Source organism: Aphelocoma coerulescens (genome assembly GCF_041296385.1).
Source record: "Aphelocoma coerulescens isolate FSJ_1873_10779 chromosome Z unlocalized genomic scaffold, UR_Acoe_1.0 ChrZ, whole genome shotgun sequence".
Taxonomy (NCBI): Eukaryota; Metazoa; Chordata; class Aves; order Passeriformes; family Corvidae; genus Aphelocoma; species Aphelocoma coerulescens.
The window spans coordinates 63550624-63568808 of record NW_027184085.1 but is presented as its reverse complement, the minus strand read 5'-3'; the positions used below and the strand labels follow the sequence as shown (position 1 = coordinate 63568808).

General features: G+C 33.9%; 1 protein-coding gene across 6 annotated transcripts in view; it reads right to left on the bottom strand.

The window, feature by feature from the left end:
* KIAA0825 (KIAA0825 ortholog) overlaps positions 1-18185 on the bottom strand; it is a 252870-nt gene that overhangs the window by 40499 nt on the left and 194186 nt on the right. Inside the window, exons 20-21 of one of the 6 annotated variants that reach the window (XR_011147826.1) lie at positions 12383-12492; positions 9174-9207 (exon numbers count right to left, since the gene is read on the bottom strand). The exons of 4 other annotated variants lie outside the window; for them this stretch is intronic. The gene's annotated coding sequence lies outside the window, so the exon portion shown is untranslated. Of the gene's footprint in view, positions 1-9173; positions 9208-12382; positions 12493-18185 lie in introns of those variants that run through there. One more of the 6 variants, XR_011147825.1, reaches the window with a different exon arrangement.

Below are 18185 nucleotides of genomic sequence, written 5' to 3'. Positions count from 1 at the left end.
ATATTAAACTGCCATTTATGAATTCATGAAATTGCACTTTGCAAATTAGAAGTGCCGAAACAGAAATTTTTCACCCTGTTTAGGAAATAAACAGTCCTTAACCAATTAAATTGCATTGTAATAATTCTATGATTTATTGCAAGTTGTTTAACTTTCAAAACTTGGCTAACCCATATTAAGGTCACAATCCATCATGTCTTGCTTGGAAAGTCAGCAAATAATGGCTGTTGTAGTAGCTGCTTTTGATGATAGTATGAAAGAAGTATTAGCACTTGTCAACAAAACTGCTTACAACTTAACATTAGCATGCATGGGCTGCTGTACCTATTTATTATTCTGGCAGCTTCACACATATTGTTACAAGCTTATAAAACATTTTGTCGGATGGAAACCGAATGTACACTGTTTGGTTTTCTGATAGACTGGCAGCATAAATGTCTGGGCTGACTTAGTTTAGGTTAAGTGTAAATAGAGACACAAATTCTTCAGCCTGTTCTCTTATTGATACTGAAAAGTACTGAATTATTCAGCATCCAACTCTTCTGTTTGTGTCTATCACAGTTATCAATTACCCATCAGTCTTCTTGTCAAAACAGAATGGATTAATCTGGCTGAAAACAAGACAAATAAGTGGATACAATAACAGAGGTGCAGGGTTGCCAAACTGTCAAAGGGAAATCCAGGCAGTGACAATTGCCGTCAAAAGTCAGATATCTGGCTTAAGTGAGGAAGTGATTTCCCTTTACAAGCAAAGAATGCACTTAGCTTACTCTAAGTAAATGAATCTGCCTATTTTGCCTACTAATGCATTATCAGCAGTGATAGTCACAGTGATTTTGTACTTACTACTCAGATGCCTTTATAGCTCAATGCTTTGTGTGAAAGTTGATATTTAAATATGAACATACACAAAATGTTATTTTATACATTAAAAGAGAATTACTTGAATACATGAACTTCTGAGTGTGGTTTCTTGTGTTAGTTTGATCATTGTACACATCAGTTGCTAAGAGATCAAGTAAATCTTTGAACTCAGGCCTGTGGAATACACTCAACTTCTATTAGATCTAGCCTTCCGTTTTCCTCCCAAGCTTTAAATTTTGAAATCTTCCTAGGTCCATCTACTACTCTTGAAAAAGCATGCAGATGCATGTCATCTCATCTCTATCTATAAGAAAAACATTAGTAATACAGCACCCAATTTGGAGCAAAGGTTTGGCGCCCACTGAGTCATGTTTGGGATTCCTATCACAGGTTTCTGGTTTGTTTGCCTTTTCCACCTCCTCCCACTATCAGAAAAGACTCTTCTAAACTATTTTAGTTAATCATTACCATGCCTGAAGCCTTGCAATCATGGCAGAAGATTTCAAGAGCTTCACATAAGCCAAACTTTTCTACTATATACTGCACTAAAAGCTTTTGTATTTAGCATATTTTACATTTCTTTTAGTAACCTACCTGCTATCTGATTTTGATTCTTACAGACATGGATCCTTAAGTATTACATTCTGGACTTTTAAATGCATGTTAAAAGTTACCAGTATTTCCCACGATGTACAAAATAATATAAAGAAAGCAGATTATTCACAAAATCTTGGGACAAAACTTGCCCTGTCCATTAAAGAGTTTGACAGACCAAAAAACTGATATCCATACATTTCTGCAAAAATTATTGTAATTCCTTAAAAGTCAAAATATGGTTAAGAGTATCATCAGGGTAATACATCTGCAAGAACAAAACCAAACCCCCCAAACTAACAAAATAAAAACCAAACAAAACCACACATACTATAAGAACAAACAAACAAACAAACAAACAACCCCCTCAGCAAAATTAGTAGGGGTATTTTGTAATCATTTTCCCTACAGGCTTGATTCACTGCTGATCTCTCTGAATATTCACTAAAAATAAAATGAAAGCCATTATGTCACATAATTTCAGTAAAGGAGTGACATTTACCTGTTATATGTTAATCTTCCAAATTTTTCATTTCTGTTAAGCATGAACAGTACATGGCTGGCTCTGTTAACCACCTGATATGGTGGATCTACTGGCAGACATTTGACAGTCAAGAAAAGATTGCACTGGGTCTGCTAGTTATAAAAGTTATTCAGACTGTACAATTCAGCTTTGCTAGACATCTGTTCAGTTCTTTTAATAACTTTAAGACTGTAATGTTAGAATTGATAAATAAGATACATATTCTAATATTCCTTGTTCTCTTTTGGAGATATGTTCATTGTGATCTTTGAAAATATTTTATGAAATTAGTGTCAGGTCCAGGTCTGATTTAGCTCTCTTGATCACTTCTATGTGAAACAGTGTAAAGAGATCTCAGGATATCTTTCAGGAAAGACCTTTCCAGTTCCAAGGAAACAAAGAAACAATATAAACTTACCTGCTACTTAATTCCTGACAAAACTGCTCTGTTCTCTAGAAAATTAAGACATCATTTTTTCCCTGTAACTGGTGAGAGCAACTATTATTATTATAAAAGACATCAAATAATTTAAACAGAAGAAATTCGTTGCTTCATGTCAAAGGTTTTAAAAATTAGTTCTAGAAATCAAACACTGCAATGAAAAGAAAATTGCAGCAGAAACACTTATCCACTTCATATGTCACAGAATAATTTTCATTTTAACAGAAGTTTTTTTGTCTTGATTTTAAGATCCAGCTTATTTATTTGTTTGCTCCAAAAGTTATTAATTCTGGCTACTAGATCTATCTGAATACTTGGAAAGTGTCTAATTTTTCACTTAATGTCCACTGGACTTCCAGAAAAATGAACACAAAAGTTTTATTAACATCTGTTGTATGAAAAAATAAGGAGAACAATGCTGACATTATCAATCTATTGAAACACCAGTCTAGAATTAACATAAAGGCAAAATTGCACTGGTTGACATAGCTCCTATAACTTCCAAAGATTGTTTCTTATGGTAAACATCTTTCAATTCTAATCTCACTATGTTTTTCCCTGAAGAGAGGCACGTATCTGAGGACTAAAAGGATCCATTTTTATTTCTAATACCTAATTATATGAAGATGGCTGCTCATGAGGCATTATCTAGGTATAAGTATGAAGCAACAAAATGTCTGCATCTGTTTAGCTTCTATTCTGAATTCAGAAAAAATAGTTTAACCAAAAATAAGGGCTGAATGTAGGTCTGTCACTATTGTGCTTCTGTACAGAAGCAGAAAACGTAGAATCAAGTGGTCCCTCCAGTGGCAGGGACTTCAGGATGACAAGGCTGCTGGAGTTTCCTTTGAGATAGTCAATAAACATGGCCGTTTCATCCAATTTGAAGGTGGAGAGACCTGACCAGCTCTCAAGACCATCATGGCAAGTGGAAATATGCAAGAGGTAAATAAGTATCAGAGCAGTTGGTGGTATCTTAACATTCAATAAAGCACATCTCACTTGATGGTTTCTTGCAGTGATTGTCAAAATGTAAGGTAAACTAAAGCACACTTTATACTAGCTACAAAATTAAAATCTAGTATGCATGTTATCAAGCAGCATTTGAGCTAATCAAGCCTTTTACATAAAACTGAAAAATCATATTTTGACAGTTTAAGTAAGATTATGTAAAAATAAAAAAAAGCATATCTGCAGTTTATCATGAGGTTTCAGAGGAATTTTTCAAGCCTGAAAGACAAAACAATACAGGAAACGGAGGTAATCCCAAACCTACCCACAGAACTATAAAGGCTAGAATGCCCCTAAAGAATGTTTTCAGAATTCTTGGTAACTTTTATTATCTCATTGTCAAAAACTAAGCAAAATGCAATTGTGGAAAATTGTATTATCTTTCCATGGTTTGAACTTTTAGTTCAGAGCTAGCCACTCCAAAGAATTAAATTAATTATGTATAAAATAGTGGTGTTAATGTTAAAAGATTTTCTAAAATGCTGACAGTTCCCAAATGGAAAGATTTTAAGTGTACAGACTTTATACTATTGCTTGATACTATTACTATTTTTATTAGAAACGTAGCATGTTAAGAAAACTTTGGATTTATTATGCTGTCCATCATGCCTACTGCTGTTACTCACCTGCTTGTTTCAACATGCTAGAATCTGTCTTGTTTAAAGCATTATGCTGAGCAGAGATATTATCAACTACTTGGCACTGGACAACATTTGTGGACACACAAGGCCAGGTGACATAATAATTTTCTAATTTCTTTTTAGTATTTCACAGTGTTTGATGTGTTACTTCAAGCTAATTCTACGCATTTTCTGAGAGAAAATCCCCAGCAAGTTAAAGAAAATGAAAATAAATTATGACGAATTGGTGCATTTGAATGGTGCTTTATCTAATGTAGTCTGTGCAATTCTGCCCCATCTTCAGAAAGGCGATTATCATTCTGAATCATCCATAAAAAGAGGACAAGGATCGGAACTCCCCCTGTGATCACAGCTTACTCCAATTACCATCCTAAAAATACTCATCTCTCACTCTTCAAAGCTTGTATGGAAAGAGAATCCCAAGGGTGGTCTAAAGAACCCCTTCCCAGACCTACAGCCTGTTATAAATGATAAAAACAAGACCCTGGCTAAGAAACTGACATTCTTAACTGCAGTAATAATGAGATACATGAACTGAAAATTGCTTTTGAAAAATCAAACTGATCAACTGATCACAGCACTTCAATTGCAAGTCAAGGTATCAAGGTAAGCAAAATTCCTCTTTCAACCCATAACAATACTTAAAGAAAGAAGAAAAAAAAAATTTCTGCTGGGTATTGGAACTTTTGGGTTCTTTTCATCAGGAGCCCACATTGGTATTAATAGTGTGGGTTGCATTGAGTCAGAGTTACAAGCCTTGGGAACCACATCTTTGTCAAACTCAACAGGAAGGGCTGCTTCCTCCTATTCATGCTTTTGACCTAATGTTTTATTTTGAGATGTTTTATTAGCCTAGAGGGGAAAAAAATACCAGTCTTTCTACTAAACACTAATTTTTTCAGAATGAAATGTCTGACATAGCACCATCATTACAAGTAACTTGCTTTCAGAACATACCTATGGCTATTCAGTAGTACAAGGTCCGTCTACTTTTGCTAAGACAGTTACCACAGAAACATTCCAAATTTTTTTCAAAATGTCACATAAAGCTGCTTATAAAAATATCATTGAAATAAATAGCATTTTAAAAATTACAATCATTGATGAAAATGAAAAACACTGAAAAAATTATTCATAATTAATGAGTAGACCGGACACAGAACTTACTAGTTTCTAGTGAAAAAATATCTTGATAGAAAATGTTGTTTAAGCAAAAGTTAAGTCCTCCACAGGAATTTTTTTTTTTTTCCACCGGAATTCCTTATTTTAAAGCAAAGAACAGAACTAATAACACCCCGTCCTATTTCTGTCCATTATTTTGATTAAATTGAACTGTTTCATCTTCCATCAGTTCAGCAATGATGTAAGCTTATTTGAGCTGCTTGTACATCTTAGATAGACTGTATTTTTTGAATGCCTCATATTTCTCATTATTTCTTATGGAGAAAATTTTAATGCAGAAATCTCTGGGTTAGTGCACAGGAGATTGAAATGCAACACTGGTAACATAAATGAAATGAAACTTTTCCATTTAATTCAAAATGGAACATGAGCCAGGTGAAGATCAGCTCAGAAATGTTCCATACTAAACTGTGCTTGAAAATGCTTCAAAATCTTCTGGTTTGGAAAAATAACAGTTTTATTTCTCCGTGTTGATAAAAATTGTCTAAATAAAGAATATTGCAGATCAGAAAGACTAAGCAGACATTTAAATATATAAAAACTCAAAATTTTTTGCCCTTATGTGAACTTAACTTTTTTTTCTCAATAGCTCACAGGCTGATAGAAAGCACTCACATCTAATTTAGTTATATTACATTTATGGCTATTTTTATATTAAATTTTTACATTATAATAGAGCTAGCTGATTATTTGCTTTATTTGCTTAGGATTGATCAACTTTTTTTCTTATATTTATTCTTATCAAGGCTAGCAGACAACAGCTAAAACCTATTTATCAATGAGTTAAAGTAGGATTATTCTGAATTCAAGAGGTATGATGATAGATTACATAGTCATAGGTAAACTAGATTTAAAATAGATAGCCTAAGTATAAATAAAAAACCCAGTTATATAATTCTGGGCCCTAGCAAGAAATAAAACCACAACTGGAGAACCTCAACAACGACAACAATGCTGATCACAGTCTGCTTCTACGGCTATACTGCTATTAGTGACAACTTAAAAGTAGTTTAAAATGGCTTAGAATATGGATGGTTTGCAAAAATATTCTTACTTTGGGAGTACAAGGATAAATTAACAAAATTACATGTATTAAATACATGTGCTAATTTGCATAAACAGCAAATGCTTTTACAGTTTTGGAGAGGAGAAGAAAACAGGTAGCAAGAGGTATGAAGAGAGCACTGAACTAACCAGCCACAGGAGACAGGCATGGTGCAAAGCTCTGCAGGAACATATTTTAAAAGATGGAAGAAGGAGCTTCTTTTGCAAAAAATTTTCCAGAAACATTTTAAGAAGCAAAATTTAGAAAGTGGGCACATGATACCAAATGTAGGATGTTGACATCCCTTTCCATCAAATACTTTTCCCAATCATGCCTACTTAGAGAATGGTGTAAGGCTGCCTTTTATCTGTCCAGTTTGTGTCTCTTCCTTATCAGTACCTACTAAAATGCACAGTTCTGAAGGAAAAGCTTTCTCTCCTTACATAACCTAACTTGCTTCCTAAAAGCATTCCATGGCATTTACCTTCAGGCTACTTTTGTGTTCATTGTGTAAAAGTATATTTTATACCTGTTAAGAATTAGCTATCTTTCTATTTCCTTTGTGTTGTTTTCTAATAGGATAACAGAAGCTCCATGTATGATCTACACATTAACTGAACACACATTTTCACTGTTTTCAGGTACAATATAAACTTTCTAACCTTGCATGACTCTTTCTGAGCTCTTGGCAGCCTGACTCATCATGGGAAATACCATTCAAAATGAAAGAGCTTCTGTATGATATTTCTGCATTATTCTCTAGCCTGTTCTTTTTACATACCCTAATTTATTTTTGACAGCAACCTCACTTATAACAGAAATTTCCATTCTTTCTCTAAATTAATATTGCTAATACAGTAAGAATTGAGGAAAGTACATAAATGCTTCACATTTTTCCCCTCCTTTCCTTTGCACTTCATCTGGCACTGTTCATACCATTCATTTAACTTGGTCATGATTCTTCTCTGGATTTGACTAACTCAATTCCCGTGCCCAACAAGCCCAAACGATATCCTTATGAACAAAACAAGACCAAAGCCAACCTCATCAGCATCAGGTTTGAAACTTGTCATCCAAGAGCTGAATAACAGGTTTATTTGAAAGGGCCAGCAAAACCATTTTGTGATCAAAGGTTCTTTTACAGTTGGAGATCCATGGCACAGGAATCAGCCATTAATATCTAGTTTAGGTATTCTGTATCACCTCAGGGCTGCATAACTCATGTGCAGGCACTACAGGACTAATCCTGCTCTTGTGGTAGCATCACTGAAACTGAGCTGGGCCCACCATTAATGTAAGCCACCATGAAGAATCATTAGAATAGCTGCCCAAATTTCAAGGGACAATTTAGACAACAATCCCTTTGGATCATGTCTTTCCCAAGTCTCCTGGTCAACAAGTACCATGCTCTATTTAATGTGACATAAAAGCCTGAAATCTCATTCTATTGAAATTAAAAACAAGACTTGCTTCTTTATTCCTAAAGGCAGGACATTATCTCTCTCTCTCTCCCTCTCTCTCTCTATCTATCTATATCTATCTATATCTTTAAAAACCAACAGTGCCTGGGGGGTATTGGACTAGGCATCCTTTAAAATATAATTTTAAAATAATGAAATAGCACATGGCTGGGTATTTCCAGCTATTATTTCACTAAGTATAATTCAAGTTATAATCTTCCTCACCAGGACAGACTAAACAATAATGTAGAATCTGATTAATCTCAGGTGTTCATATGAATTATGAAGCTTAACTGTTAAAAAAAAAAATGCAAGTTTTATTTGAGAACACACAGTTGTTATACAGTAATAATTTAAGTGTACTCTGACACATGATGTACCTCAGCCTTGACTAATTAAATAACACAAAATTGAAATAGGCATACAATGGCAGAAAAGGTAAGAGACCTGCTTCCTTACTGCCACTACAAAGATATACACGTTAATTGTGAATTAAGTTTTAGATTATTTCAATACATAAAATCCTTCTCAATTTAAAAAATACCAATTGAAGAAAACATTTTCTCTTCAGTTCTTTTGAACTGTCAGATTCTGACTGTTCCAATAGTTTATTTATACTAACTGCATGCACATGAGTTCCCAGGTCCATTTAATAATTGGAATTAACAAAATAAACATAAGTACTAAATGCCTGATGAAATTCAAGATATCAAATATGATACCCTGTGTGAGCTAAATGGGAATGTATTTGCAATTTAAAATATAACTCATCATAATGAAAATGTAAAGCAGTAGTTCTGCTTTATTCAGTATGGCAGGTTAGTGATCCCTGTGAAGCTACACTGAAGCAAAGAGTAGATTAATAATTTAATTTGGTTCAGGACTGTGCAAGTGGGGCACTGCAAGCTCTTATTCTGTAACCAGCTGTTGACCCTAATATGGATCAACCAATTAGACATCTCTATTTAATTGCTGGTGACCCATGTAAAACCGACTAGGAATTTTTATTGTAAACAAAACTCAGTGGCCTAAAACAATCCCAGTTATCCCCCTGGTGGAGACAGTGGGTTTGATAGAGGCACACAAAGAAGCTCAGCAAATGAAAAAATTGCTAGATCATTTTAGGCTGTGTTCTGTGAATGAGCCTTTTTTCAATATCCCTTGGTGAAGCAACACACCTCTCAGATAAACCCCCACAAAGCAAATACCATTCATATGAAGTTATGTTTGCTCCTTGTTATCACAACTTATGCCACTTAATTCATTATTCAATGAATTCACTTTTTTATTTATTAGATGCAAGGTAGCCACTCATCCCTAAAGGCCATGTATGCAAAAGACTACTTGTAATGCTGTCACTTCAAACCTCTCCAGACTTTTACATTGCTTCAAGAATTAGGAAAAAAGTGGCAAACAATTTAGATTTATTCATGCTGATATTAAATCTGTATATGATAAAGGAAATGAAAGAAATGTTACATAGCTAGCTTAAAATCTATTGATACAGATCAACAGAATATCTTGTTCCCTGTAGCTGGAACATTGACTCCTGCAGTATAAAACCCAGTAGACTGTATCTTACATTTTTAAAAGATCTGATTTAAAAAATTAAGAAGTATTTGTTTGTCACATTTGTCCCTCCCATTGAAAGGTACCTCTTTCCTCAAGTGCATTTGATATATTCAGCCCACTATCACTACCAGAATTATCTGCTCAAGTGCTGAATCCTCATAGTGAACATATGAAAATCAGCTATTAAATGCCACAGATATTGAAGTCCAAAATATTTAAAATATCCTTTTGTTATATCATGGACTGTAAGACATATTGCAGCTGATTTTTGTAACTCACAAATGTTTGTTCTCCAATGGTTTTAAATGTGAATTTTGCTAATGACATATTTAATAGCACAAAATAAGATCTTCAACTCTTTTCACGCTGCAGTAGCAGTCAACAAGATGTTTTAATTTTACTCTGCGACCTTATGCTGTTAGAATCATTAAAATGCAAATGAATTACTGAATTAAAAAGACTTTCAATACACTCTTAGCACAATTAATATTGTATAAAATTATCTGCGTAATTACACATACCAACATTTATATAAGGCATTGTAAAAAGTCACCAATAAGAAACTGGGTGTAAAACTGGCAAGCATTGGAGAACAGGCTTTTACATATGAAAATATAAGTGGTAGTTTACAGTTAGTACTCTATGTGGCTGCAATTACACAGTACATTCCACATTTCAGTCATTGAAACATTTAAAAAATAAGTATTTTTTCTTAGGACTTCAGTCTAATGATGCATAATAATGCATGACTTACAAAAGTTTACAGCAATTACCTTCCTGATATTAACTCTACTTTTAAAATTATACTTAGTGACCTGATATTACATAAACAATTGAAACTATGAGAAAAAAGAAAAACACAAAAAATACCATTGCAGGTATACACCTCAAGAAGTGATTGAATGAGTCAAAATAAAACAGCATTCTAATTACAGTAATTTATTGCCAAAGCTGCTACAACAGAAACTGGTTTTTAAAACACTACTTTATATTTTTTAAAGGTGTGTTATATGGATTGTGACTTTAAAAATATATGTATGATTCCTAGTAATCCTGCCCTTACAGCAGCAGCTACACTATGACCATCATAATTCAGGAACTGATTCACCTGAAAAATTAACCTTTTATTCCTGCAATAGGCAAGTACAAGATGTATTGCTTTCATTGGATTCATAATGTGGCAAGTATAGAAATTCATAAAATGTAATGCAAGACCCAGTTGTTTTCTTTGCGTCATGTAACAGTGCCAGTAGCTGGGCTGTGTGCGGAACTGTATTCACATTCACCTGATATTCTGGAATAATTCTGAAAACTTAGTGGGGAATAATAATAATAATAATAATAATAATGAAAACTTTTCTGTTAATATACAGAGAGTCCTAACTTTATCCTATATTGTGCAGTGTTTGCATTTTTGCACATGGGAGATTTTAAAAGTCACACAGTGATTTTTGTAGTGCGACCGTATGCTAGATAAAGACATTTAAGCTGTCAGTATAAACTGCTTCTGTTTTCATTTTGCATTTAATTTCAATGCCAGACTCAAGGCATAAATTTTTCATCACCTGCAATGGTATGAATAAAAGATTAAAAAAAGAACTGAGAAGAAATTCTAACACATGCAGTGCATGCAGCACATTGTGCAGACACAGTGTGCATAACTACATGTTTAATTTCCATCACTTTTTCCTGTGTCAGGAACACTATTATTTAGTTCATACATCATGCAGCTAATTTCCAGGATTTCAGCTCTGTGGAATTCAAATTTATCTAGCTCTGGATAATAATCCCTTCAACACTCTTGAAATCTGAAGATGATACACATATTGGTAAATTCACATAGTACTTTCTTAACATTAAATAGAATATGTCTCTTGCCATCTAGTGTTGGTAAGTTAAGTACTATTAAAATTTTTCAACAGTACATATTCTTGCCTTACTTCTTGAACTAGCAAATGAATAATTCTTTTCCTATGTTCAAAGAAGCAAGAATTACTAAAAATTTCCGAGCTAATTTCAATTTCTCATTAAGGCTCACTTCATATTTTAAGCTGAAGGATGTTATCAGTCCCAAGAGGTGAAGTTAACGGTCTCACTCTGACACAATTATTTATTTAGCACTTAGGAGTGTTTTTAGTAGCATCTTTGGTTTTACTGTATTAACACTCAGAGGGCCTTGGATGAAATTCTGTTTATCTTTCTCCAGCAGCCTCTGCTCAACAAAGAAAAGTGCTGTGGAATACACCTTGTTTAGCATTAATGGCAGCCTTTTATTTATCAGAAAAATTTGAGATTCCTAGTTTGACTTTTGCCGAGCAGAAAGCTCTCAGGCACAGTACACATTCAGTCCGGTCAAAAGTAAAAATATTCTTCACTTTTGCACAATTTCTAACGATGTACATCATATAATAATCTCTATACACTGAAACTAATTTAAGGGGAAAGAATTTTAATATAGTAATGCATCAAAATGTTTCCTAAAAATAACTTCAAACTGTGGTTTGCAGTGCTTCACCATCAATAAAGACTGAAACATCTGAGCAAAGGCAATATGGTACTACTGCAACCCCTGGCCTTTTCAGTCTGGGATAAGCACTTTTAATTGGACAGATACCGTTAATGGATGGTGGCTGGATTAATGTGATTTATGGTTGTCAGAATTGGTAAGAGGGAAATACAGCATTTTACTAGTTGCTTCTTTCACTTGTAGCAAAGCCGGTCCAAGTCACTACTATTGAATGACTTTTAGAAGGGTTATGTGTAAGTTTTCATTTCTAATGCTTCTACTAAGAGTTCATGCAGATAAAAAGAGGTAGAATATGAATAATGAACTATTTTCACATCCAATGAAAAGTTGTCCATTTGTAATAGACTGTGTCGTACTGCTGGGGCTGTGTGACACCTGCACTTACGACACTCATTTACATTCATTCTCTACCTCCTCTAAACAAATAACATTACATTCAGCATTACAAGCTGCCAAGGCACAAAAGCAAAATTATGTATTTATTTTTAATGGAGCAACACCAATGGCAGCAATGTACTTACTGGCAATTCGCTTCTCAGCTCCTGGCATCAGCTCTGCAAGGTCCTAAGTATTTTAGCCTTGATGCAGTAAAGATCTTTGCTTTACTTCACATTGGATAGGAGACCATTTCCTATGAGGATATGAACTCTCTTTTAGCCAAATTTAACAAATTATAGTCTTCACCACACAAGTACAGTCTTACCACATGAAACAGTAAGCAAAGGCCAAATGTGAAAATCTGGTCACCGGGAATAGCTGATTGCATTTGGAGAGTTCCACATATTTAACCTTTTTCTATATAATTTGATAAGATCCACAGTTACATTACAATCTCATTACAATCTCATTTTCTAACTGTTTCAAAGTGTGTGAGTAACTTGGGCATCTGGTCGTGGTAACTGTGAGCTTATATACATCCATCCATCTATCCATACATATATTATATAAATATATATATATAAAACAGAGAAATTAAAAAATGCAAACACAGAAGTGTTGTACTTTAAACATACTTAGAAGTGTAGGATTCAAGGAATTAGAGTGGAAACAAGAATAAGAAAATACTTTGTAGAGAATATCTAAAACTACTTCTAGTTCTTTACACCACTGTTTTCAATAGTGAAAATTGAAGATTAATTGGCAGTTAGAAGGTATCACTTTTTCCATGCCACATCCTTAGAAAAAACAATTTCAACCTTTTGTACTCTGAATTGTTTCCTAAATTCACAGAAAATATGGCAGTTCAGAAATGAGGTGGAGAACAGGAAGGCTTTGTAAAATATTTAGGAAGAGGGATGCGAGCAGTCAAACAAGCCAGTCCATTAGACTCAAGGCACTTTCTGTTTGTTATAATTTTTTCCACTAGTCAGGCATTATTCTTCCCAAAACTAGAAAGGGTGGGGCAATTTTTACAGTTGTGTCTATGGATGAAGTCACTACAGGTAGTGCTGCACAAGCTGTAAATGTACAAGTTTGTCTTATTCTCTTGTTCACCTGGGGAATTTATTTTGATGTTGCTTATACTACATTCAGTTCTGAATTTTCTAAATATGAAACAGGAAAAGTTGGAAAATTTTAGCCACTGTCTGAGTGCTGCTGTGTGAGGGTTCATTTTAGATTTAGATACTACAGATTTACATTCAATATCAACAATAGTGAATTTCGGTGTGCAAATAATTATTTGTATCATTTAATTACAGCATAAGCACTTAATTCTAGAACTGCAAAACATAATAGAAGTACAGAAAGAGCTTTAATGAATTTGTATTGTATCAGCTGTGTGCAAATTAAAAAAAACCTGGTGAATATCTACCTTAAAGTTTCTAGACTCATTGATATGAATTTAGGAGCTACTCTGTGACTTCATTATGAAGCACAGCCACAGAACTTGAAGGTTTCTGTCATTTTGAAATGAATGCTTACAGTGTAGTTGTTGTGTTCACATTTCTTTTTATTTTTTATTTATTCTAGACAGAAGCTCAGGAGACTTCTAAGCTTTGAGTCTAGTGGTAATTTCACCCTAACCCATTTCTAAAGCTCCACCTATCTCATTGATAAATTTTACTTAAACCCACTATATAGTGACAGTTCATCATACATTTCAATATATAATTAATTACTAATTTAATTTGATAGTATAAATCCAGTTTAATTTAATCATGTTCTAAAGTGCAACATGAAGTGCTAAGAAGTTGATAAAAATAATTTTGCAGTATTCTATTTCTGCTTGCCTACTAAAAATCAAAGATTTTCTTCTTTTCATAATACACAGTAATATGGTTACAAGTGCATTGAAATTCATCTTGTTAGAATAGTAGTAATATATCCCACCAGGACTACTGTTCCTAGTAGCAATTTAAAATAATTATTGTGAGACTTGATGCTAGACATCAGGTTTGCAATAGAATTACAATGAGGGAAGTGTATTAGAGACAAAACATTGCTGGAAGAAAACTTCATAATGGTGCAATTTGGAACTAAGCCTCAATTTTACAGTAATAGATTCTCTTTATGATGGCACAAAGGAGTAAATGCACTTAGCAAATTTAAATCTATTATTAATCACACTTTGTCGATTGCAGTGCAAAAAGGAGAAAAGAAATTAGGTTTTTAGTTATATTTCTTATATAAAACAAGTTCTGCAATGAAGAGCATTTTACAAAAATCTCCTTGTTATAGCTCAGAAACACAGCAAGTCTTCACAAGTGTGGAAAGTTAGAGGGGTTCAAAAACTTTCTAAAATAGTTCTGCATGTTTTCTTTTCACGTGAGAAGTTACTCAAGGTGGTACACCCTACATCACCAAAACACTTTCACTTCTAGAAACAAAATATCCAACAAGAAAGGTGAAGTAAATGTAATATTCACAATTCCTTTCTCTAATCACTCTTCTTAAATGGAGGGAGGTTTGTACTATTCTTGCTTTAATTATGTCACAATTTTAACAAAACGAAGTATACTCACTAAAGTATCTACAGACTGATTCACATTTAAACAGACCACTGGATGCTTTCAGAAAGATATTTCAAAGAAAGTAACAGAAAGTAATTCAATATGGATTTTAGAAAGTTGTCATACAGCACTGGAAAACATTTCTTATGCTATCACTGTGAAAATCGTCAGATTTTATAGTCTAAATTGTAATTTTACATCTAAAATTAAAATAACACAGATCTGGTATCTCTTTTCTATTAAAAATGAATCACATTTTTAATAAAACGTGATATATCAATGTATAAGACTGGTAGACGAAGCGTTGCTTCCACTTTGTGGTTTTGGGGTTTTTTTTCTATCACTGATACTTTCAATAAAAGGAGGTCTGGCAGAGACAATTCAGATGAAAATAAAACTTCTAATTTCAGCACAAAGTAACGTGATATCTACCAAAGCACCAGCATATGAAAGCCAGTAGTCATTGTAAATGCTTGTTTTAAACAATATTAATCTGACACTAATTTTATGATTAGTAAATAAACATTAAAAAATATATATTATGTTTAATAAACTCATATCTCTTATCTTTGAGAGGGAGATTAGGTTGACATTCACCCACATTTTACCTTGACCATTTAGACTGTGTCAAAAATTACTGACAGGCAGAGGATCTTCTGATCTTTAATGACTTTAGTTCCATGCATGCTCCAGCCATCACCAGACAATAAATGCACTCCCACATTGTAGCTTGCGAAGAATAGAGAATTTCCAAAGCTATTTTTAGATGAGCTAACTTGCATACCAGAAGCACTTTAAGCAGCACAAGCTCATGTGGGCTAATTTACTCTGCTTCAGCAAGGAAAATTAGCCTGCAAGGAGCTCCAGACTGCAAGTTCCTGGTACCCAAGGTACCTCATGTGTTATATCCCCTGTTTTATTTCTGCTATCTTGCAGTCTATAGCATAGCCATGGCTGGACGAAAAGAGTCAGTCCTTCTGTGAGACAAAATCTAGAAATGGTTCCATGTCAATGGCTTCATGCAAATGAACATGCATTACCCCATCCTTCTCACATAATTTTCTTGGGGTTGCTGCACATTTATTGAAACAGATGACCATAGTCAGGTCTGCAGAGCAGCCCATCTATAACCTTCAAAACAAAAAAGTTCAATTACTCAAACCAGTTTTCTGAAAGAGGAGTTGAAGACAAGCAAGCCTACTCTTTACTTCTTTCTGAAGAAGACATCATTTAAAGGGAAAAGGGGACAGGCAGAACTACCTCATCTGTATGCAGTACCTAGAAGAGGTGGTGTAGCATTACTTCCATAATTACTTTTCAAGTCTCTGACAGTTCATTCTTACCAAAGTGAAAAAGAACAACTTTCATTCTTCTTAAAAGTAAAACATTGGGCTATCAGCAAAATGTGGCTCATACACATCCACAGCTTTAAAAGCAATTACACAAACAAAAGGCAAAAAAAGCCCCTATAAATTAACAGCATCCTTAGATTAATTAATGGTCAAGTTGTGAATGCTTTTTATTGTCCTTATGATATTTCAAAGCACAACTTAGTTTAAAACAAATTACACAGCCAACATTTTCGGAGGATGTTAGAAATTCCAAGTTATCTCTTCATTGTCTTTTCTTTTCTATGCAAGCATGTCAACGTTAACTGATCATTTTCTTAACAGAAACAAACACTTCCAATGGACAACTGTTTAGCATTCCTGAAAAAAAAAAACCAAACAACAGAAAATTTCCTAAAACCTCACAAATGTCCTCAATGATACACACTGAAATCTCATGATGGTGAGATAACATGCATCTGACACAGTTTGTTCAAAAAGACTGTTAGTACTGTGTAAGTCAATGAAAAAACAGTTCCATGATTCTATTTTCAGGGATTCCAGCATGAATACTGCTATAACTCTATTCATTTTTTTCACCTGGTCCATACCCAGTCAACAGTTTACAGTTTACAGCACACGTGATGATAATGCCTGTATGTTTATTATAAAACCATGCCTTTTGACTACTAAAGGGAATTTAAGAATGCCTGCATCATAGACTTTACATCATTACAAAGTCCAGCCCCAAAGGACCTGTAATGCAGAGCTGACCAGGGCTGGCGCATGGTGTTTTAAAGCCAGCCTGCAGTCAAGGATTACACCCATGCTGTGTGTCATACTGACTCCATGAAGCATCTCTTTATCAAAGGCATCCAAGCATTTCTAACAGATTTTCTTTCCCTTCTCTGAAATATTCTTCCTGACGATCAGAGGTCACCAAACTAAAATACTTACTGGAGAAAAAACAAAATCCTGTCAGTTCTCAGTATAGTTTATGAATTACAAAATGCTATGCTAAAGACCAAGAAAAAGAGAAAATTATAGTAGCAGTTCTCAAGACTGAGGAAAACAATTCTGATAGCATGCAACTTTTAAAGCTGAAGAGCACAATCTGGAATAATACAGCAGAAGAATGCTCCCATAGCGTACACTTGACAAAAGCTATGAAAACAAGAGTATATCCAAGTCTACTGGGGCAATCATATACTTTTAGGAGATGGTTCTAAAATTAAATTTTCTGTCTTTTGACCCTATACAATTTTCAAAACAAGCAAATAAAAATTATTTCTGTTTATACAATAGCTACTCCAGGATAGGAGTAGATGCTCTGACTATATGTTCTAGACTAGGGACACAACCATCCACAACCTGCAAAAGGAAAAAGTTTAGGTTAAATCTGATATAATACTTTATGTAAACTTAGCATTTGTTGGACTTGAAATTTCCAATGCTGGTTGAATGATAGCACAAATTTCTTTTTCATAATAAATAATCTAGGCACAAGTCTAAACCATGTGAAGTAGGGAACCCCACCAAGCAATTTCTCCAGCAAATGTCAAAATTATTAAACTCGGTATAACTTAGATAAAGGAGTATAACACATGCAGATTATTAATTTCTAATGGGATGGATAGAAAGACATTTTTTGTCTCATGTTATCATAATCTCCAATTCTTAATGGGAAAGTCCATCTGGGTACTTCGAGAAGCACCATGAACCAAGGTATAAGACAGGACAATAAGACTCTTTCACGTTGAGTAATATGCATATAGAGGTATATACATACACATGAAAATTGCAAGCATCAATAACAGGCACTAAAATTAGTTTGACTTTTAGAGCTTGTTTAAACAATCTTCGTACTTGCAAACATGCAATGAAGAAACATGAGATTAGTTTTGTCCCTAAATAAACAAGACTAAATAAGAGATCCATAAAGAATAGCTGCTTACTTTTCAATATTAGCAGAGAACTTAATTTCTTATAGTTAAAAAATACATAGTTTGCAAAATTAATAATCCCAAAGTTTTCGAGCCTGTGAT